At 50.3% G+C, this 21,131-nt stretch overlaps 1 protein-coding gene and 2 pseudogenes across 1 annotated transcript in view; 2 read left to right on the forward strand and 1 right to left on the reverse strand.

Annotated features, from left to right (window-relative positions):
- The window catches only part of LOC136640317 (zinc finger protein 721-like), a 165,958-nt pseudogene that overhangs the window by 86,789 nt on the left and 58,038 nt on the right, over positions 1-21,131 (reverse strand).
- Positions 1-21,131, forward strand: part of LOC136640429 (zinc finger protein ZFP2-like) — a 42,939-nt gene that overhangs the window by 12,899 nt on the left and 8,909 nt on the right. The gene's annotated exons all lie outside the window — the stretch shown is intronic.
- LOC136640315 (zinc finger protein 850-like) overlaps positions 15,534-21,131 on the forward strand; it is a 105,381-nt pseudogene continuing 99,783 nt past the window's right edge.

The following is a 21,131-nucleotide window of genomic DNA, read 5'->3' on the forward strand; positions in this document are numbered from 1 at the left end:
CAGCTGTGGAGCCAGCCCTGCCCTGCCCTTCCCAGAGCTGTCAACCAGCTGTCAAAACATGGAATCGCTGGCAACACCACATCATCCACCTGATGATCTTCTGATCTTCCATTACAATCCACCCCTTGGTGTTCCAGTGATTCCTCCTGTTTTGGTCCATCGCCATTCTTCTCCTTTCCCAAGGATGGTTTCCTTTCAGTCCTGCAAGAAAACTCACAAGTGGAGCATCACCTGTGCAATTTCATTCCCTTCGCTTTAGTTTTCCGATATCTAAACAGACAGGAGAGGCTGCCCCTGCCATTAGCACCCAGTATGAGGACCCAGGGCCCCGACTGAGTATTTCCCCAGCCCTGTTTGGTTGGTGGGGGTATATGACCCAAACCTTTTGCCCACTACATAATTCCTGATCAGTGGAACCAAATCCCCTGTCTCCTCTGGCTGTGGGCTTCCCTGGTCCATCCACCCCTTGGATGGCTGGCACACTGCACTTCTCGCAGATTAGTTGTGTGATCCGCTGTCCGGCCTGACAGGTGAGGTTCTGCTTACCTCCATTATGGAGGATAACTTTTAACTCTCCCTGGTAGTCAGCGTCTACCACCCCTCCTAACACTTGTATTCCCTTAAGAGCCAGGCCAGACCGGGGTGCAATCCTTCCATACGTCCTTGTAGGTACCGTCACCCCAATTCCTAGGGGGACAGTGATCTGCTCCCCAGTAGAAACGGTTATTTCCTCAGGTGTTATTAAGTCCACCCCAGCGCTGTCAGGTGTGGCACGTATGGATAGGACCCCATGTGCATGGGTCTTCCCAACCTTTAAATATGCAATAGGTTTGGGGACTACTAACCCCACCATGCGTTGTAGGGGGGTTTGACCCCCTCCAATAGGTCTATTATTCAGTTCAAACTCTGCCTGCTCTAGTACTGCATTCCACTTTTTTTAGTGTGTGAACAGGCATTAGCTGTTTGATTTTTTGCTTAAGTAGCCCATTCATCCTCTCTATTAGGCCAGCTGCCTGAGGATGGTGAGGGATGTGGAACACCCACTTGATCCCCCATTCATTGGCCCAGTCCTGCACTGCTGCTCCCACAAAGTGGCTCCCGTTGTCGCTCTGTACCTGAGCAGGCACCCCATACCTACGTATTAGTGCCTCCATGCCCTTAATCGTGGTCTGCTGGTTTGCTCTGGCTCCTGGGTACACTAATAAATATCCGGAATAAGTGTCAACCGTTGTGAGGAGATACTGCCATCTCCCTGCCTGTGGTAGGGGGACTACATAGTCCACCTGCCAGACTTGCCCAGGCCTCTCTCCTCTGTGTAGGTGGCCCAGGGGTGTCCTGGAGAGGGAAATGCCCTTTAGCCTCAAGCAGACCCCGCAGGCTACTGTTACTGTGCGGGCGGCATCAGATGAGCATGGAATGCCTTGCTGAAGCGCCCATTCCCTGGTACCCTTTGCCCCTAGATGTCCAGACTTTTCATGGGCCCATTGAGCTATAATCAGTAGCTCATCATCTGGGTTTTGGGCTGGTGTGGTGGTTCTAATGCGGGCCGACTGATCAACTGCCTGGTTGTAACTTGCCTCCTTTGTTCCTGTGGTGTGCCCATCCACATGGCGTGCATACACAGCCAGGTGTTGCAAACCTTGGTCAATTTTTTCCCATAGTTCCTGCCCCCACAATGGACGGTTGTATAAAGTAAAGCTGTCCTTCTTCCATTTAGGGAACCACGTGGTCAAACCTTTATATACAGCCCAGGAATCCGTATAGATGTATACTGTTGGGTCCTGCTGTTCTACGGCGTGCTCTAGTACTCTACCATGAGTACTGCCATCAATTCTGCATATTGACTAGACCTGCCCGTCCCGGCCCCGGGTCAAAGTGGTCTGACGCCTGGGGTTGAGTGCTGCGGCCTGCCATACCCAAGTTCCCCCACTATATTTCGCAGAGCCATCTGTAAACCATGTGGTTTCCTCCACTTGATCATACGGTGGGGTCTCCTTTATCGGGGACTCCCCCAATGGCTCTACTTTCACTGCCTCTACCTCTTCCCCTACTGGTGTCAGAGCCAACACTTGCTCCTGGAGAGCACTTACCCCCTGAGGACCAGGGCGTGCCCTTTCTGAAATATACCATTTCCATTTTACTGTGGATGACTGTTGGGCTCTGCCTACTCGTGAACTAGCTGAGTCAGCCATAATCCAGTGCATAATAGGGATGCTGGGCCGCATCACCACTGGGTCCCCTCCCGTAAGTCTCTCAGTCTCGACTAGAGCCCAGTAACATGCCAGCAACTGGCGCTCAAAGGGGGAGTAGTTTTGGGCTGCCCCGGGTAGTTTCCTGGACCAGAAGCCCAGCAGTACCTTTCTCCCCTCCTGCCCCTTCTGCCACAGGCTCCACACGGCTACCTCCTGGTTGGCAGAAACCTGTAGCTCAAATGGGACCCCTTTCATAAATGGGCCCAATGGCATAGCGGCTGCCACGGCAGCCTTAGCTGCAGTCAGGGCGGCCTGCTGCTGTTCCCCCCATGCAAATTGGGCCTTTTTCCAGGTATCCTGGTAGATTGGCCTTAATATTTGGGCAAGATGGGGGATATGCTGCCTCCAAAACCCCATTAGCCCTATTATTCTCTGGGCTTCTTCCTTTGAGGAAGGGGGAGGCAAGGCTGCTATTACATTTAGCACCTTTTCCGGGATATACCTTACAGGCCCAGACCATACCACCCCTAGGAACTGGACCTGATGCGCTGGACCCTGTATCTTGGCTGGGTTGACTTCCCACCCCCGAGCCTTCATGTGGGCGACTATGGCAACCAGTCCCTCCTGTACATCCTGCTCTGTAGGGCCTGAAATCATGACATCATCTATGAAGTGAGTCAGGAATAAGGAGGACTCAGAGTTAACCAACCCAGGTCCTGTGCCACTAGCCCATGGCACAGAGTGGGGCTGTGTAGGTACCCTTGGGGCAGGACCTGAAAGGTATACTGTGCCCCCTCCCAGCTAAACGCAAACTGGTCCTGTGACTCCTCGCTAATTGGGACGCTGAAAAATGCATTCGCAAGATCAATCACTGCATGCCAAGCTCCAGCATTTTTCTCTATGCTATCCAGTAATGCTACCATGTCAGGCACCACTGCTGCCAGCGGTGGTGCTTGCTTGTTTAGTTGGCGGTAATCAACTGTCATCCGCCAACTTCCATCTGTTTTCTTAACTGGCCATACTGGAGAGTTAAAGGGTGAGACTGCTGGTCTAATTACCCCTACTTCCAATAACCCCTTTACTGTCCATCCAATACCCCTGTCCTCAGCCCTGTGTGCTCTCAGTGCATGAATCACTTGTGGGCACCGGGTGCCAAGGGTGTTTGTGCATGGTTCCCACCACGGACCGTACCTGCATGAAAGCTGCTGCTGAGGTTCACCTGTCATGAGACACCTGGGGGGAAAGATGATAGGTGTTTGCTAGTTTGTACCAGCAGCCACCCCCTGTTGCAGTGACCCTTGGGGGAGCAACCAAAGCCCAGGGGTCAGGTTGCTGGATATAGGTGCAAGAGCAGAAGCAATGAATGGTTAGACAGAAAATCAAGAGACAGCAGACATATTGAGGGTTGAGAGTGCAGAGAGAGAGAGAAGCTGATTCTACTAGCCTCCTCCTGCGTTTTTATTGTACTTGCAACATTGCTACATTCACTTCTAAAGCCACATTAGAATCTCATACAGGGGTGAGAACAATGGGTGCTTCTTTTCTCAGAGTGCTGTATCAGCTATTGTCACACTTCAGCCTGGGAACTAGCAGCCCTGTCGGTTTGCCGTAACAAGGCGGGGTTTGCCCGCAATTGCCATCGCACCAAGGCTTTCTGTGTGCTTCTGCTTAAGCACTTAAAAACACCACACCCCCTCCCCCACCAGGACCCTGCAGCATGTGCATGGCCCTGGGTGCTTGTTTGGGGCAGAGTGCAGTGGTGGGTGTTTCTTAGTGCTGCCAGAAAAGGAGGGCTGGGTGACATAGCCCCATGCCACGCACCCCATTTCTTTCTCCCTGGAGGACCTCTGGAAAGGGAAGAGGTCCAGGCTTTGGATGAGAGGGCTCCTGAATGTCATTTGGAACTCTGAAACCCTACACCAGGGCTTTTCAAACTGTCTTGTGGCCCCCTAAGTGGCGGGGGGAAGGCAGCTAAGGGGGGGATGCAGGGACTGGGATATACACACCAGTCCCTGCAGCAGCCTTCCCGGGGTGCAGAGAGCCCAGCTTGAGCATCTGCAGGACTCCCCAGGCTTTCAAAAGTGAAAGTGGAGTGATTGTGCTCCACCTCTGCAAAACTGGGAGGTCAGCTTCCAGGGCTGGGGCAGGTGGATGGCAGCAAGGGGCAGGGCCTTCTCTCTGGTGGCCCCTCAACTTTGTGACTCCCCCCTTTTGAGGCTAGAGCAGCACCCCTTGTGCTAAGCCTGGGGCAAAGACCACCCTTTTCTGCATCTTCCCCAGGCCCCATCAACCACCAGCCTCTGGGGGAAGCCCTGACAGTATACAGGCAATGGGGCACACCACTTTCTCTGTGCTCTGCACAGGGGTTCTTCTTCCCCAAAAGGGGCCTCGGAGCTCAAGTCGGGAAGGTGTCACTGTCAGCTTGAGTTCTGAGTGATGCAGAACCACAGCTTACATGTTGGTTCAGGGAGCAGGTGTGGTTGGATGATTCAGCAGAATCAGCAAGCACCTGGGACAGGCACACCCTGGGTGTGACCAAGCCAAATACTGATTGGCTGAGCTGACTATATGAAGATAGTCAGGAGGAGCCTCAAGTACAGCAGTAGGGGAGTTGATGGAGTAACTGTGAGACTGCTGCCAGTGACTGAAGAGGCTGGATACTGTATGTATGAGATATTACTGATGTATGGACTGAACCTTTGACTGTGTATTATTGGAACTGATTTGGATTTGTTATACTGGAACTGACTGCTCTCTGTGCTGACTCTTGGACTGTTAAGTGACTACTCTATATGTGATATCCCTTGACCAATACAACTACTGAAAGTACTCTGCTGTAGTTGAAGTGTTGTTCTTGCAACCTGCTCATATTGGGACAAGACTGGGAACCTACACCAATCCTCTTATAAATTTATACAAGCCTCCCTTAAACCTTAACAGTCACACATTCCTCTCAACCTCAGGGCAGAACTTCCTTTTTTTAATTTTTTTTTTAATTTTTCCAAAAACAAAATAACAAACACACATAACACATAATCCTTTTTCTTTCTTCTTATATCTTCTTTCTTCTTACTTCACTTGTCAAGTCCTGTTCTTGTCCTTGTAGTGTCCTTAGAGGGGGTGGAGCCTGGGGTGGCTGAGTAGCCCTGTTTTTCTGAGCTTCTGGAAAGCTCTTGGAAAACATGCTATTTCTTCCCAGAATCGCGGGTCTGATGAGATCCGAGGATCAGTTGTCAGGAGAGGCCTTGATCCTACAGAAGGTGTACGGTTTCGGAAAAGAAGGGTCCAGCCAAGAACTGTTTTTTCTCCAGGGGAACCCAGCCATCAATGTTGGTGATGGTGAGGATTCAATGCTGAATTTAAGGCGAAGGCTCCAAGCAGGGAAGAAAGTTGAAAGAAGCAAGTGAGTGCTGTTCCGTTGTGTGTGTCTGGGATTAATTACTTGACTGCCTGACTAAGCTTTTGCCTGAGAGAAGGAGAAGGAGGTGCAAGCTTTCCCCCTCCTGGGTGAAGAGGAAGGACTGGAAGGCGCTTTCTCTGCTTATTTGTTTGTTGATGTGAGAAGAAGCTTTGGAGGAGAACTGCCGAGCTTGTTATGGAAATATGAGTGCATAACTGTACCTTTATAAATCTAAAATTTGTATAGATCTAAAATACAACTGCCAAACAGGTTGTAGAAGTATAAGATAGGGTATTTAGATGAATGTATTATATATGTGATATGATAGATAAATGATATTAAGAGGCTAACGTAGAAGAGTAACTGGATTAGGAAATATGTAATGATTTATTAATTTATAGTGATGCATGATATCTTGCACCCTCTAATAATGTTTTAAGGTATTTTATGTATTGTATTATGTGTTATGCTATGTGTGTTTGCTGTTTTATTTTTGGAAAAAGGAAAAAAAATTTTTAAAAAGAAAGTTCTGCCCTAAGGTTGAGAGGGATGTGTGACCCCTTCCCGACTTGAGCTCCAAGGCCCCTTTTGGGGAAAAAGAACCCTCCCTACAGCACACAGTGAAAGTGGTGTGTCCCATTGCCTGTATACTGTCAGAGCTTCCCCCAGAGGCTGGTGGTTGATGGGGCCTCAAGAAGATGCAGTGTCACAACCAGGCCTACCATCTTGGTTCTGGGCTTCCCAGAGGCAGTGGGGGGGACGGGACACTGCCGGACACAAGGCTTTGCGCTGGAAGAAGAAACTTTTCTTGTGCCTGTGTTAACTCCATCCTGCAGTAAACTTGAATCCTGTGTCCAAGCTGTCTGTGTCCAAGGAGAGAGGGAGAGAGGTCCTCCTAGCTGCTCAAGCCTAGTGTAGAGTCTTTCGTGGCCATTGCTCTGGCTTGGAGATGCAAGGTGACCTACTTGCCTGGTGTGGCTGGTCCCCTCTTTTAGTCTCTGTGGGATCTGAGAAGCTGACTCCCTGCCTGCCATCTCTTCATTCCCAGTTAAGATCCTCCGTGGGTCTGCTTCCTCCTGGCACAATGTGAGGAAACCTGGAGTATGGCTGCTGGTGTGTCCAGCAATCCTGGAACTGAAGGGCTGTGAAGAGGAGCGCCTGCATTCCCTGCTGCAGGAAGAGAGACCCGGACCAAGCCCCTCTGTGATGGTTCTTGAGCAGTGGGGCAGAAGGAGTGGGGCAAAGGGCTGGGGCTGCTGTAGGCAACATCTGCAGCAGAGCGAGGCAAGAGCAGGGCTCCTCCTAGTTATACTCTCCCCAGGCATTTCCTCTCTGGCAGGGTAGAGATTCTGGCCTTTCACTTCCTCATCAGTTTGCAAAGAGGAATCCATTCTTGATCCATTCTTCCGCCTCCCCCCAAATAGCCAGGCAGCTCCCAGCACCTGATTTCCCCTTTTTATTACCTCCCAGACCCATCTTCCCTCTCCTGATCCACAGGGCAGAAACCCAATCATCCTCTAGTTACCTAACCTGCTTCTGCTCCCAGGAGGGCTGTGTGGTTGGAGAAGGATCCAGGTATTTTTTCTGCTTGGACTTCTGAGCTAGAATGTTGAATTCTGACCTATGCAAAACAACAGCACAGGTGTGCTGTTTAATGGGAGCTGTCTTAGATTTGCAGCCTAAACTGATGTCACTTCCAGCCATGGCATCACTTCCAATGGGGCCCAACAGACTTTCATTCTAAAAAGTGGATCCTGGTGCTAAAAGGTTTGAGAACCACTGGTCTAGAAGATCAAGAGAAGGATGACTAAATTTGCCAGTTCCACCATTTGGCTTTGATCAGAGGAGCCCAAACCCTGGCCCGGCGGCCACTTGTGGCCCTTGGGGTCTCCCAATCTGGCCCGCGCAAAGCCCCCAGTCTCCAAGGAGCCTCTGGCCCTCCACACACTTTCTGGAGCCCGTGGTGGCCCGAAGTAATTGCTCTCAGTGTAGGACAACTGGTTAAGCTCCACTGCTTGCTGTTTCACGTCTGTGATACAGCAGTGGCAGTGATGGAGAGGCCAGACCTGCTTTGTGCAGGGCCTTTTATAGGCCTTGAACTATTGCAAGACCTTCATTCATTCATATAAGTTCCACCTCTAATATATTCATTTGTGTAAATTTATATAAGTTTATTCAAATTGGAAATGTAAATTAATTCATTTTTCCCCAGCCCCTGACACAGTGTCAGAAAGATGATGTGGCCCTCCTGCCAAAAAGATTGGACACCCAGGGCTTAGATGACCAGAGAGCATTGTCAATCTGTCAGTTTCCAAAGGCCAGTTGGTACCATGACAGACCAAGGCGGACTCAACCACAGGCCCTGGAAGGGATCTTGTAAGCACATGTGGGATCAGGAGAAAGAAATAATAAGAATATAAGAAGAGCCCCACTGGATCAGACCAAAGGCCCATCTAGTCCAGCTTAGTGTATCTCACAGTGGCCCACCAAATGTTTCAGGGAGCACACAAGACAACAGACACAACCTGCGTCCTGGTGCCCTCCCCTGCATCTGGCATTCTGAGGTAGCCTACTTCTAAAATCAGGAGCTTGCACACACACATCATGGCTTGTAACCCGTGATGGACTTTTCCTCCAGAAATCATCTTGGCTCCTCTCCAGTTTTGGCATCTACTGAAACTTAAAACTCCCTCATGAGTAACCAGACCACACCTCCATTGTGCCCCCAGTGAAGCAGACCAGTCAGAGTCCAGCATCTCACTGGTCACATCAGCCACAGGCAATGGGTAACCCCTTCAGGAAACCCCACGTTGCCCAGGAGATAAAAGAAGGACAGACAAATCATGCAAAATCCCTCCAGTGGGAGCACCTGCTCCTGTTCCAACCACAATTAATGGGCAACCTGCCCAGTCCCATCCCCCATCCACAGTGTTCATTGCGAGTGGCTCGTTTTGCAGGCCCTGAATGCCCCCAAACAGGATTCTTTGCTTGTCTCAGGTGTCTACCCTGCCATTTCACTCCAAAGAACATCAGTCGGCCAGGCTCATCTTAGTCACTGTGAGGCACAGCAGAGATGTTCAGGGTGCAGGTTCCAGCCCCACACGCCCCACTTCTGTGGCGCAATCCTGACAGTGAGAAACAGGAAGAAGAGCAGCTCGTGCCCCTCCAGCCCACTCACCAACAGGGGAAAGGCACCCTTACCTGGAGAGGCCCCAGTCCTGCAATCCTCCTCCATGACTGCCCTGTGTGGAGGCTGTTGGCCTGGACCCAGCAGAGCCCCCTCCTCTTCTGCGAAGCACACAGCCCCCTCCTCCGAGGACCCTGGAAGGAGAAAACACAACATGTGTCCTCACAAATAACGTCCCAGCTTCCAGCAGAAGATCCTCCTGCTCTGCTGCCTTCAGTCTGAAAAGAGGCATTCGGGTGGAGACAGTTGATAGTTCCCTGCAGCGTGTTTGGGAACGCAGAGCAGCTGGCTGCCTGTGAGGTGTTTGGCCACCTTCGTCCCCTTGGCTGCCTGCATCCCTCCATCCCTCTTTTCTTTCTTTACCAGGACAGAAGCCACCCCATACAAAGCACCGTGTGCTGAAGGGGAACATCAGTCCTCCCCAGGCAGCTGGAATGGCAGCTCCAGAGCAGCCCCGTCTCTGCGGCCAGAGTTCGGACGTGCACGTGCTTGCTCCATCTTGGGCAGCAGGACCCATCCGCTGCTGTGCAGTGACCCTTCTGGACCCCCTTCTGGACCCCCTTTGCCTCCCCGGGGCCTCCTCCCTCAGCTGCCACCAGCTCAGCCTAGTTTTCTGCAGGAAATTGTGCAGATCCTAGGAAATTCTGGGCCCCTCCTTTGGCTCCCGGCCCCCTTTCTGACCCTGAGCCCGGGTACAAATTACCCCTTGAACCCCCTCTCCCAGGCCCTGCTGCAGGGAGCCCACCCAGGAGCAGTTCAAACACCAGCGCTCCCCCTCCCGTCCGATCCTTCCCACCCAGCGCAGCCCTGGACCCCCTCCGGGCTGCAGACTCGACAGAGCGGCTGAGACCCCTACGAGGGGGGGGAGGCAGGGGGCGGAGCAGGGGGGGCTTCCCCACTCGCTTCACCCCCCATTTGCCCCTCTAGCAATGCGGAGCCGCTCCTGTTCACCCCCGCAATGCCGGGCAGCCAGGAGGACGGACTCCTGCACAGCGGCGTAGCGGGGGGGGGCGAAGCACCAAGTCCTGCAGGGAGCCCCCTCAGAGCCAGTCCGGGCCAGGGGCGCGCTGGACCTGCTTGTGCTGCTCTCGCTCTCTGCTGCGCGGCACTGCGAGGGTTAAGCAGATCCACTGGGGGGGGCGGAGTCGGGCAGCCCCTTCCTCCTTGGCCTCCTGCTGGGCGGGGCCTGCAGCCTCTCCAGGAGGAGTCCCAGGTCTGCGGTGGGGAGGGGGAAACGGGGAAGCCATGGGGAGGGGGGGCTCAGGCTCGAGGGCCATGGAGCAGGGAGCGGGGAGGGGGCTGCGAGAATCGTGGGGAAGGCAGAAGCGAAGGGGCGAGACGGCCCCTCAGCAGGGAAAGGGGGGCCAAGGGCACAGGAGCACGTGGGGGCACTGAGGACCCTCCCCGTCGAGACCCACCCGGAAGGGGGAACAGGCTGCCCAGGACCTGCTCTGGATCTGCGCCCCAAAGAGCTGCGCCTGTCCTGAGAGGCAGACCTGGGAAATGAACCCTGTGGGGCTGAAGGGGCATGTCCCCCCCCCCAGCCAGCTCCACTTGCATCCTCGCCCCACAGTCTGCAGGGCGGGCAGGGGCAGCGAGAGCGTCTGGGCAGTGTTGGGGGAGGGGCAGGCGGAGCTCCCCTTTGGGACCCCTCCCGCCCCAGGAGTGGAGCAGCATCAGGGGAGCAGGCAGGGCAGCCCTGGAGACCCCTTCAACAGCTGGCACTTCAGGGGTGGCGCCTGTCCCAGCTGGGAGCTGCTGCTTCCTGCTCCCAAATGCTCCCCAAAGCGCCTGCACTTTCCTCCTTGAATGTTCTTTCTCCCAGTTCTTCAGAGTGATGAGGCTCCTTTGCCTGCTTCGCACAGGCAGGCAGGCAGGAGAAGAAAGGAGGGCCTCGGAGACAGCCCCACCTCCTAAAACAGGATGCCCAAATCTGTGGCTCAACAGCAACTGGGAGGAAAGGCCTAGGAGGGGATGCCAAGCTGAAAAGGGTAGTCTCTGCCCCCTGAGGCTTAGCACAAGGGGTGCTGCTCTAGCCTCTAAAGGGGGGAGTCACAAAGCTGAGGGGCCACCAGAGAGAAGGTCCTGCCCCTTGCTGCCATCCACCTGCCCCAGCCCTGGAAGCAGGGCCCCATTTGCTGACCTTGCAGGGAGAGCCACCCAGTCCTTCAGGCCCCTCCATCCCAGACTGTGTGGGGTTTCAGAGTTCCAAATGGCATTCAGGAGCCCTCTCATCCAAAGCCTGGACCTCTTCCCTTGCCAGAGGTCCACCAGGGAGAAAGAAAGAGCAAAAAATGGATGTGGAGCTGATGGGAATCCTTCCAGCATCTGGGATTGGTCCAGGGAGCAGAGAGTTCATTAAGGAGCTGAGCCCCAGAAGGAGGCAGTGGGGAGGACAAGGGAAGAGCTCCAAGTGTATGTCCTGCAGAGAGTGACCTCCCTGAGTAGCCTGGAAACATCTGCAACTTTGCAAAGCTGAGGGGGGTGGGAAAGAAGCCCCCAGGTGGGGAGGGAGGCCCAGGAATACAGCCCAGCCAGTGGAGGGGAAGGGGAGGCGGCCCGAGAAGGTACACTGCAATAATCCCCCCCCCCCCACTGCCAACTGCATGCTGATCACTTGGTCTGCTCTTGGGTGCCTTTGTTTCTATGGTGAGGGGTTTTTGATATGGGGAGCAAAAAGGCTGGAACAGAGAGGGCCAGAAGGGGCCTTCTTCTCTGAAATCAATGCCAAAAAAACCAGGATGAGGTAGAGACTCTGGAGATCAGTATTTTTCAGTATTTTCAGTATTGAAATCAATGCCAAAAAAAGCAGGATGAGGTAGAGACTCTGGAGATCAGTATTTTAGTCCTAAAACGGAGGGGTTGGGTATTTTTTGATTCTGGTGTGTGTTTACTTCATGTTACCTCTTCAATTTATCTACTTAAAATTGTGTTTTATTTGTTTAACTGTCAACATCTTTGCTGGTTTCAACAGAGGCTGAGGCAAGAAAAATCATAAGAAAATCCGCTGGACTTTGCAGCTGAGAAGGATCTTTCCAGCACCCCTGCCTGAGCCCAAAAACCCAGAGATTTTGTTGGAAGGTTGATGCTCTCAGAAGAAGGAATTGAGGAAGGTGAACAGGGGGAGCACCTCAGCAACTGAGCAGGGAAGATCCAGCCCCAAATGTCTGCCCTGCGGAAAGAAGCCGCCTTACCCAGCCTGCATCAAAACAGCCACGTATTCCAAGGTGTGTGTCTGGGGGCACAATCCTAACCTGGTCTACTCAGAAGTAAGTCCTAATTTGTTCAGTGGGACTTACTCTCAGGAAAGTGTGGTTAGGATTGCAGCCTCAGTGTCTCCCCTTTCCAGAGGTGCAGAGATAACTGGGCTTCCACCTAAGGCTGAAGTATTAGTTCTGGGGAACAGGACATCACCCGGAATGGATACAGCTCCTGTCTTAGGGACTGGACTTTGTGGAAGAATAGCAGCAGCAGGAAAGGCGGCCCTTAGTGGGCCTAGTTTTGCAAGGAGAATGAGGCTGCAATCCCATCCACGCTTACCTGGGAGTAAACACCACTGATTAGAATGGGACTTGCTTCCAAGTATACATGCATAGGATTGGATGCTAAGGGCCCAATCCTACCCAGTTTTCCAGTGCGGGTACAGCCGTGCCAATGGGGCTTGCACTGCATCCTGGGGTGGGGAGGCAGTCGCAGAGGCTTCCACAGGTATGGGAATCAATGCCAAAAATAGCAGGATGAGGTAGAACATTTTTTCCCTTACCTCATGTGAACTTGGGAGACCTCTGCAGGGTGGGCATTTGTGGTGGGATGACAGTGAGAGGAGAGAGGGTTTGGAAGGGTCGTGGAGACTTCGGTAAATAATAATTATTATTATTAAAGGTCGATACCAGCGGTTTATTAGGGTGATGTTCTTGACATTCATCTGGTACTGTTACAGCACCAGGATGATGGACCAGGAGATGTCAGTCCATTAACAAGAACTCCATCTGTTCAGCGTCGCAGGACAGGGATTGCCCCAATAAATTGTCTGGGAAGGGGCTGTGGTGCTGGGGACTAGGGACTATCTGGTGTGCTCCCTGGGGAAGCTGAAATAGATGGGCCTATGGCCTGATCCAGTGTGGCTGTCCTTATGTGCTTATGCTGCAGGCTCCCCTTCCCTTGTTCTGCCAGGAACTGCCCCTCCTGAGTTGTCTGTTCTGGGCTCCTGTGTTGGATCCTTTGGGGTGAATTGGGCTGGCTGCCTTTGGCCCCACCATGGGCCAAACTGTGTTGCTGAGTGAGGGATCAGGACCCTTGCCACCTTTCCAGGGCTTCCCTGGCCCCCATGAGGTTACAGGGTGAGAGACGATGCCCCGGAGGTCGCTGCTCCTGCCTCTGCCTCTCACCCCCTGGAGGCATCCTGGGGAAGAGCGACCGCTGTCTCAACAGCCAGGCTCCTTCTGAGCCCAGCAGCCAGGTGGCCAGGCTCTTCCCTTTCTGGCTGTGACCCCGGCCAAGATCTTGGGTCTAGAAGATATTTTTTTTGTGGCCGAGATGGGCTGGGCACTGAGCTGGGGGGAAACTGCCACCCACCAGGGTGTTTGGGGTCAGGATGTCCCTTATCAGCATATCAGCAAAATTCAATGGGTCTAATGGCTGGCTTCCCAGCTAGGGGAACTTACACAATAAGCAGTGATTGTTAAACCATAAGCAACGATTTGCTATGCCAACCTGGAGAGGTGGAGGTTGTGTTTTGGAAGTTTGGCCTGTGAGAAGTTTAATGTGTTTGCATAACCAGTGATTGGATTAGGAAACACAGTGATTGGGTTAAACAATGATTTGCTCTTCCAGACTTGTTAACCCTAGGGAGGGGGATGTTGTCACCATGAGTTTGACGAAACACAAATGCAGTGACGGGGAGAAACTGGTCAGCAGGAGAGTGGTGAAGAGGGTAGTTTAGGCGCAGGGGGAGATGGGGATGGTGAGGGAGGCTGCCAGCAGATCCTTTCCCCTCTCCTGCTCCTGAAAGCTCTGCATGGATTTACTCTGATCTGTGCCAGCAATGGTGTTGATCCAGATCACAGTAGACCCATAGTGGCTGCTGAGGTTCGACAGTAGATTAGAAGAAATCACTCTGCCCTGCCATCCACTCAGCCCTGCCATTTTTGCTACGCTCCCGTGTGCAGGAAAGTCAAGAGCTGGGCTTTGGGAGAGAGTGCACTGGAGTAGCTGGTTCTGAAATGCCTAGATAGATTTGGCATTGACCTCTTTTTTCCCCCTGTTCTTCCTTGGCTCATTTGCTTGGACAAGGCTTCACTGTCCCAAAGGCAGCAGAATGCGAGATAATGCGAGACGCGGCCTGTGAAAATCAGCTCCTGTCCTTCCAGTGCAGTTGAGCTCAGCTGAATCTACATGCCATTTAAGAATGAAACTGCGCATGGGAGACCCCACAGCACAAAATAGCCATGTTTTAGCATTCATATGATGACATTAAAGGTGCTGATAGGCCTGCGAGAGTCTAGGGAGGCCCTCCACCTGGGACTTCTCCACAGATACAACGTCCACTACCTCCATCCCAAGACTAGGTCAGGTTGAAACAGGCCAAGCAGCCATAATTGTGCTCCTTCTGCACAACAGCTCATTGAGAGTCGATCTCTGAGCAGAGTGTAATCCTGTGCATCCTTTCAAGGGGGTCAGTCAGTGCCACGGCATCCCGTGGTGTTTACTTCTGAGTACACATCTCTAGACGCTTTAGAGATGCCACTTCCCTATTACACTAGGAACATAAAGAGAGCCTCGCTGGATCAGGCCCAGGGCCCATCTAGTTCGGCTTCCTGCATCTCACAGTGGCCCACCAGATTTCTCAGGGAGCACACAAGATACTTGCATCTTGCTGGCACTCCCCTGCATCTGGCATTCTGTTTACCCTCACACCTCCCAACAAAGACATGCATGTCTGCTCAGAAGCAAGTCTCATTAAAGTTGATGGGGCTTACTACCAGGAAAGTGTGGATAGGATTGGGCGGTTAATTCCTTCGTGGGGGGGGGGCGTTCAGTCAGCAGTAAGTGCCCGAGGTCTTCTGCTGTGAAGACAGATGTCAAGAACTCATTTAATTTCTCTGCCATCTCCAAGTCTGCTTTTATCTCCCCTTTCCCTCCCACCCCATCCAGAGGGCCAACTGCTCCTCTGGCAGGTTTCCTGCTTATGACAAATTTGAAGAAGCTTTTATTATTCCCCTTCATGCCGAAACGGATTGCAGCATGTCACTGTTCCCCAATGGCTCACCAACATTTACATCTCTAGCCAAGTCCTGAGTTCCACACAGCATGAAATCCAGAGTCACCTGCCTTCCAGTGGGCTCCATGACTATCTGCTCTAAGGCAGCCATTTAGCATATCAAGGAATCCCATCTCTCTTTCATGACCAGAGCACAAATTGAGCTAGTCGATATGAGGATAATTGAAGTCCTCCATGATTACAACCCTGTCTCTCCTTGACACCTCCCTGATCTGTTTCCTCTTTACAAGATCCTCTTCTGGTTTCTGACCCAGAGGACAATTAACCCCCCCCCCCCCACTATTACCCCACTTGGGCCCGGTAGTTTAGCCCACAGAAATTCTATGGTGGAGGCAGACCCGCCTTCTATCTCAACTCTGCTAGATTCTACCCCTTCTTTGACAAAAATGGCCACCCCTCCTCAACATGTCCACTGCAATCAGAATTCTCTCTCTGATCCAGGAACCGGCGGACAAGTCAATGAAGATCTGAGGGAGCCTTGTGGGATGTCATCGGACATTACCATGCTTAAAGTAGTGGAAGAGACTTTTAGAAATCGAGTTGGATCAGGGAAAGAGGAGGGAAAACAGACCCCTGCCTGGAGGACTAAAAGCGTTTGTTTCCATGAACTCCCAATCAAAGAGGAACATTCCAAAGTAAGGAGAAGTGAGATGTGTCCTTTGCATGACAAAACTACCAGCACAAGCACACATGAAAGGAGCCACACAAGGGAGAGAACTGTGCATCAAGAAAGATCAAGGAATCAGGAGGGAAACCAGACACAGAAAGGGAGAAATAAATCTGGTGCTTGTCAGGCTGGCAATTTGAACATCCTCCAAGTCAATCCACAGAAAGAAACTGAAAAGAGGAAGGAAAAATGCCCTCAGTGTGGAAAGACCTTCAACAGTAGATCACACCTTACAATACATCAAAGAACCCACGCTGGAGAGAAGCCATATAAATGCATAGAATGTGGGAGGCATTTTACTCAGCAAGTACAATTCACTTACCATCAAAGAACCCACACAGGTGAGAAACCATATACATGCTTGGAATGTGGAAAAAGCTTTAGTATAAGTGGAAAGCTCACTAACCATCAAAGAACCCACACAGGCGAGAAACCATATACATGCTTGGAGTGTGGAAAGAGCTTTAGTTCAAGTAAAGGCCTCACTTACCATCGAAGGACCCACACAGGGGAGAAACCATATCCATGCTTGGAGTGTGGAAAGAGCTATACTTCAAGTGAAGGCCTCACTTACCATCGAAGGACCCACACAGGGGAGAAACCATATCCATGCTTGGAGTGTGGAAAGAGCTTTAGTTCAAGTAAAGGCCTCACTTACCATCGAAGGACCCACACAGGGGAGAAACCATATCCATGCTTGGAGTGTGGAAAGAGCTATACTTCAAGTGAAGGCCTCACTTACCATCGAAGGACCCACACAGGGGAGAAACCATATCCATGCTTGGAGTGTGGAAAGAGCTTTAGTTCAAGTAAAGGCCTCACTTACCATCGAAGGACCCACACAGGGGAGAAACCATATCCATGCTTGGAGTGTGGAAAGAGCTATACTTCAAGTGAAGGCCTCACTTACCATCGAAGGACCCACACAGGGGAGAAACCATATCCATGCTTGGAGTGTGGAAAGAGCTATACTTCAAGTGAAGGCCTCACTTACCATCGAAGGACCCACACAGGGGAGAAACCATATACATGCTTGGAGTGTGGAAAGAGCTATACTTCAAGTGAAGGCCTCACTTACCATCGAAGGACCCACACAGGGGAGAAACCATATCCATGCTTGGAGTGTGGAAAGAGCTTTAGTTCAAGTGGAGGCCTCACTTGCCATCAAAGAGCCCACACAGGTGAGAAACCATATACATGCTTGGAATGTGGAAAAAGCTTTAGTACAAGTGGAAAGCTCACTAACCATCAAAGAACCCACACAGGGGAGAAACCATATACATGCTTGGAGTGTGGAAAGAGCTTTAGTACAAGTGGAAATCTCACTTACCATCGAAGGACCCACACAGGGGAGAAACCATATACATGCTTGGAGTGTGGAAAGAGCTTTAGTAAAAGTGAAAAGCTCACTAACCATCAAAGAACCCACACAGGAGAGAAGCCATATAAATGCATAGAATGTGGGAAGTGTTTTAGTCAGCAAGCAAACCTCAGGACCCATCAAAGATCCCACACAGGGGAGAAACCATATCAATGCTTGGAGTGTGGAAAGAGCTTTAGTACAAGTGCAGAGCTCAATAAACATCAAAGAACCCACACAGGGGAGAAACTATATACATGCTTGGAATGTGGAAAGAGCTTTAGTTCAAGTGGAGGTCTCACTTACCATCAAATAACCCACACAGGGGAGAAACCATATCCATGCTTAGAGTGTGGAAAGAGCTTTAGTACAGGTGGTAATCTCACTAACCATCAAAGAACCCACACAGGAGTGAAGCCATATAAATGCATAGAATGTGGGAAGTGTTTTAGTCAGCAAGCAAACCTCAGGACCCATCAAAGATCCCACACAGGGGAGAAACCATATACATGCTTGGAGTGTGGAAAGAGCTTTAGTTCAAGTGGAGGCCTCACTTACCATCAAAGAACCCACACAGGGAAGAAACCATATCCATGCTTAGAGTGTGGAAAGAGCTTTAGTTCAAGTGGAGGCCTCACTTACCATCAAAGAACCCACACAGGGAAGAAACCATATCCATGCTTAGAGTGTGGAAAGAGCTTTAGTTCAAGTGGAGGCCTCACTTACCATCAAAGCACCCACACAGGGGAGAAACCATATCCATGCTTAGAGTGTGGAAAGAGCTTTAGTACAAGTGGAAATCTCACTAACCATCAAAGAACCCACACAGGAGTGAAGCCAAATAAATGCATAGAATGTGGGAAGTGTTTTAGTCAGCAAGCAAACCTCAAAACCCATCAAAGAACCCACACAGGTGAGAAACCATATAAATGCTTAGAATGTGGGAAGTGTTTTAGTCATCATTTGCCTGAAGATTAACATCCACAAGGTCGCCAGTTCGAGGCCACCGGCACCGTGCGACCTTGAAGCAGCTGACAAGCTGCAGCTGAGCTGTTCCATCTGCTTGGAGCGTGGGAGGATGGAGGCCAGAATGTTAAACCAGATCGGAGTGTAACATCTTGAATGTAGTGGTTCTTGAAAGAAAGAACCTTCTTTCAATTTGTAAAAATCCCTGCGTGGATTTAATAAGCCTGCCTATGTAAACCGCCTTGAATAAAGTCTTGAATAAAGACCAAGAAAGGCGGTATATAAATACTGTATATTATTATTATTATTATTATTATCATCATACACACTTCACTAACCATCAAAGAACCCACACAAGAGAGAAACCATATAAATGCTTGGAGTGTTGAAAGAGTTTCAGACAGAGCTCAAGCCTGACTTTCATCTAAGAACCCACACAGGGGTGAAACCATATACATGCTTTGAATGTGGAAAGAGCTTTAGGGTGAGTTCGCTCCTAACTAAGCGTCAAAGAACCCATACAGGGGAGAAACCATATCAGTGCTTGAAGTGTGGAAAGAGCTTCAGTCAGAGCTCACATCTGACTCTACCTCTGAGAATCCACACGGAGGAGAAACCATAGAACTTCCTTGAGTGCAGAAAGAGCCTCATGGTCTACCCATCCCTTACTTCTCTTGAACAAATTCACACTGGAGAGAAAGATTTGAAGTGTTTAGAGTGTGGTGAAAGATTCTTCCACGGGATAAGCTTTAAGGCACATCAAGGTTTTACGCACAGGATAGGGATCTCTTCAATGCTTTGGGTGTCGAATGAGTTTCGATCAGAGCACAAGCCTCTGCTTACATCAAAAAATCCACACAAGGACTCTTAGTTCTGCTTGGAAAGAGTGTCACCAGAGCTGGGGTGGCGCATCCTGTAGGTGGCCCCTCCTTGAGCCACCGGGATATACAGATGATGCTGTTATGCTCTCAAGGACTCTTGTTGGCCTTAGAAGAGCCTTGAGATCTCCAGCGCTGTTCTGCAAGGAGAACCAGCTCTTGATCAATTATCAGAAAACTAAGATCATGGCCTTTGCCAGGAGGCCCAAGAACCACTCATGGAAGTTTGACGTTCATAAGATTGAGCATGTCACCCACTTTAAGTATCTTGGTGTTATTATCTTGGTGTTATTTTCCATGCAAGTGGCTCTAGAAGGGCACACGGCAAATATGTGGCACTGAATGCTTAGAGAAGCTCCTCAGCCTTTTATGCGCACTAAAGGAGACTGATTTCCCTGCAGCTCTTCAATTATTTCAAGCAAAGGTTCTGGCACAACCACTAAATGGTGCTGGATCAGGGCCACTGACTCCAGAATGCATGCAGTCCAAATTCCTGAGTCCTGGGAGTACCTCAAGGTATTTCCAATGCAGGAAGATCTTTAAGGCTGGCCAGATTGAGGTTGAGGCCACAACGTGGATAACTGTCATGTTAGATGGGCTAAGGTGGCCTTTCTGCCCAGCTGGCTTTGCTCCCCAAATCTTTCAGGACGACTGCAATGTACTTGGCCAAAGATGGTGGAGCTGAAGCTGACGGTGCAGCGTGTGACAAGCTAGAATTCCAGACCAGCAGCTTAAATTGGAGTAACTTGCTTAAAAGGGGGCTGACAGTACATGGTGGGGGGATTTTCTGTTTTACTAAGTTTATTTTTAGCTCTGACTCTATTCCAGCATTGAGACATAAAGTGTTTTAGCCTCTCTGAATTGTCTGCAGTTCATGTAAGTTTGCTTTTTATCTTCAAGTTTATATCTACCGCAGATTCCCGCCTATAAGTCGACCCCACAGATAAGTCGAGGGCAGGGTTTGAGCCAACAATCATGGAATTTTCTATGACCCTCGGATAAGTCGGGGGTTAAACTTAGAGGGGTGTCTGACTATAGTTTTGTCTGATTTTACCCAAGGCCAGATCCTGAAAAATAACCTACCACTAATTGTTACCTAAGAACTGTAGCCTCTAATTTATTAAAAACATAGTAAAAGATCATAAGATACATTTTTATTCTTTTTAAATTCTGGTCTTCACCACCTTTTTGTAAACACTATCAGAGTAAGTGCACTGTAAACAACTTACCAGTAAATCAGTGGTTCCCAACCTGATATTCATGTACTCCCAGGGACACTCAACAGGACCTTTAGAGGTACTTGAAAAATAATGGAATAATGGCAGAAAAAGGCAGGTCATGCTCCAGAATGCCTTGCAAGGACCAGCAAGGCAGGAAGGGAGGTAGCTAGTTGGCTTTGAAAGCCCCACCAACAGCTAGTTTTTGGTCATCAATTCATGTGTGAACCAGTGATTGAAAACGAGCACAGTAAAAAAGCTGAAACAATATGTAAAGTGATCAATCACCCAGAATTTCTTAGCACACTTCTGGTGCAAAACAGTGCAAAGGCAGAGTCTTCTGTTCCTCAAACAGATAAAAAGAGAAAACACTGTGATGAATACATGAAGTCTGAGTTTTCATAGAGAGGAGATGAGGGCTTGTATTATTACAAACATTTTGCTAATATGAAGGGTACAATTTATTATTGCCAAGCGATATGCAAGCGAAAAAGGTTGGGAACCACTGCAGGAGAACCTTGAATCAAATCCACCTTTAAGGTGTCTGGTGTGTTAAGCCAGAAGCTCTACATACAACATACAATCCATATCACATAACTGAGAGTGTGCAATTCAATTCACAGCAGAGAGATGCAGCTGAATATATTTGCAATCCTTTTTACTCAGAAGTAGACCCACTGCTTTCCATGGGTGTTATTCTTAAGTAATGCTGCATTGAATTGTAGCCTAGGAATTGTTGCTTGATCTCTGCCAAATGCAAAGCCTTTGCAAAAGGGAATCGGGTTGCAGCAGCAAAAGGGAACGGAGGGGAATAAAAGGTTAAATTTGACTGAAACGTCCCAGAAAAGTAACTATAGCAACTAACCAGCTGCCTGCCTAAGCTTAGCAAGAAAGAACCTGTTGAAAGAGTTGAAAGGCTCTGCCCTCTGACTGACCCGGAGATAAGGCGAAGTGAGAATTGGAGCTTGATTACTTGGCAAAAAT

Source organism: Tiliqua scincoides, chromosome 2 (assembly GCF_035046505.1).
Source record: "Tiliqua scincoides isolate rTilSci1 chromosome 2, rTilSci1.hap2, whole genome shotgun sequence".
In the NCBI taxonomy this organism is placed as follows: domain Eukaryota; kingdom Metazoa; phylum Chordata; class Lepidosauria; order Squamata; family Scincidae; genus Tiliqua; species Tiliqua scincoides.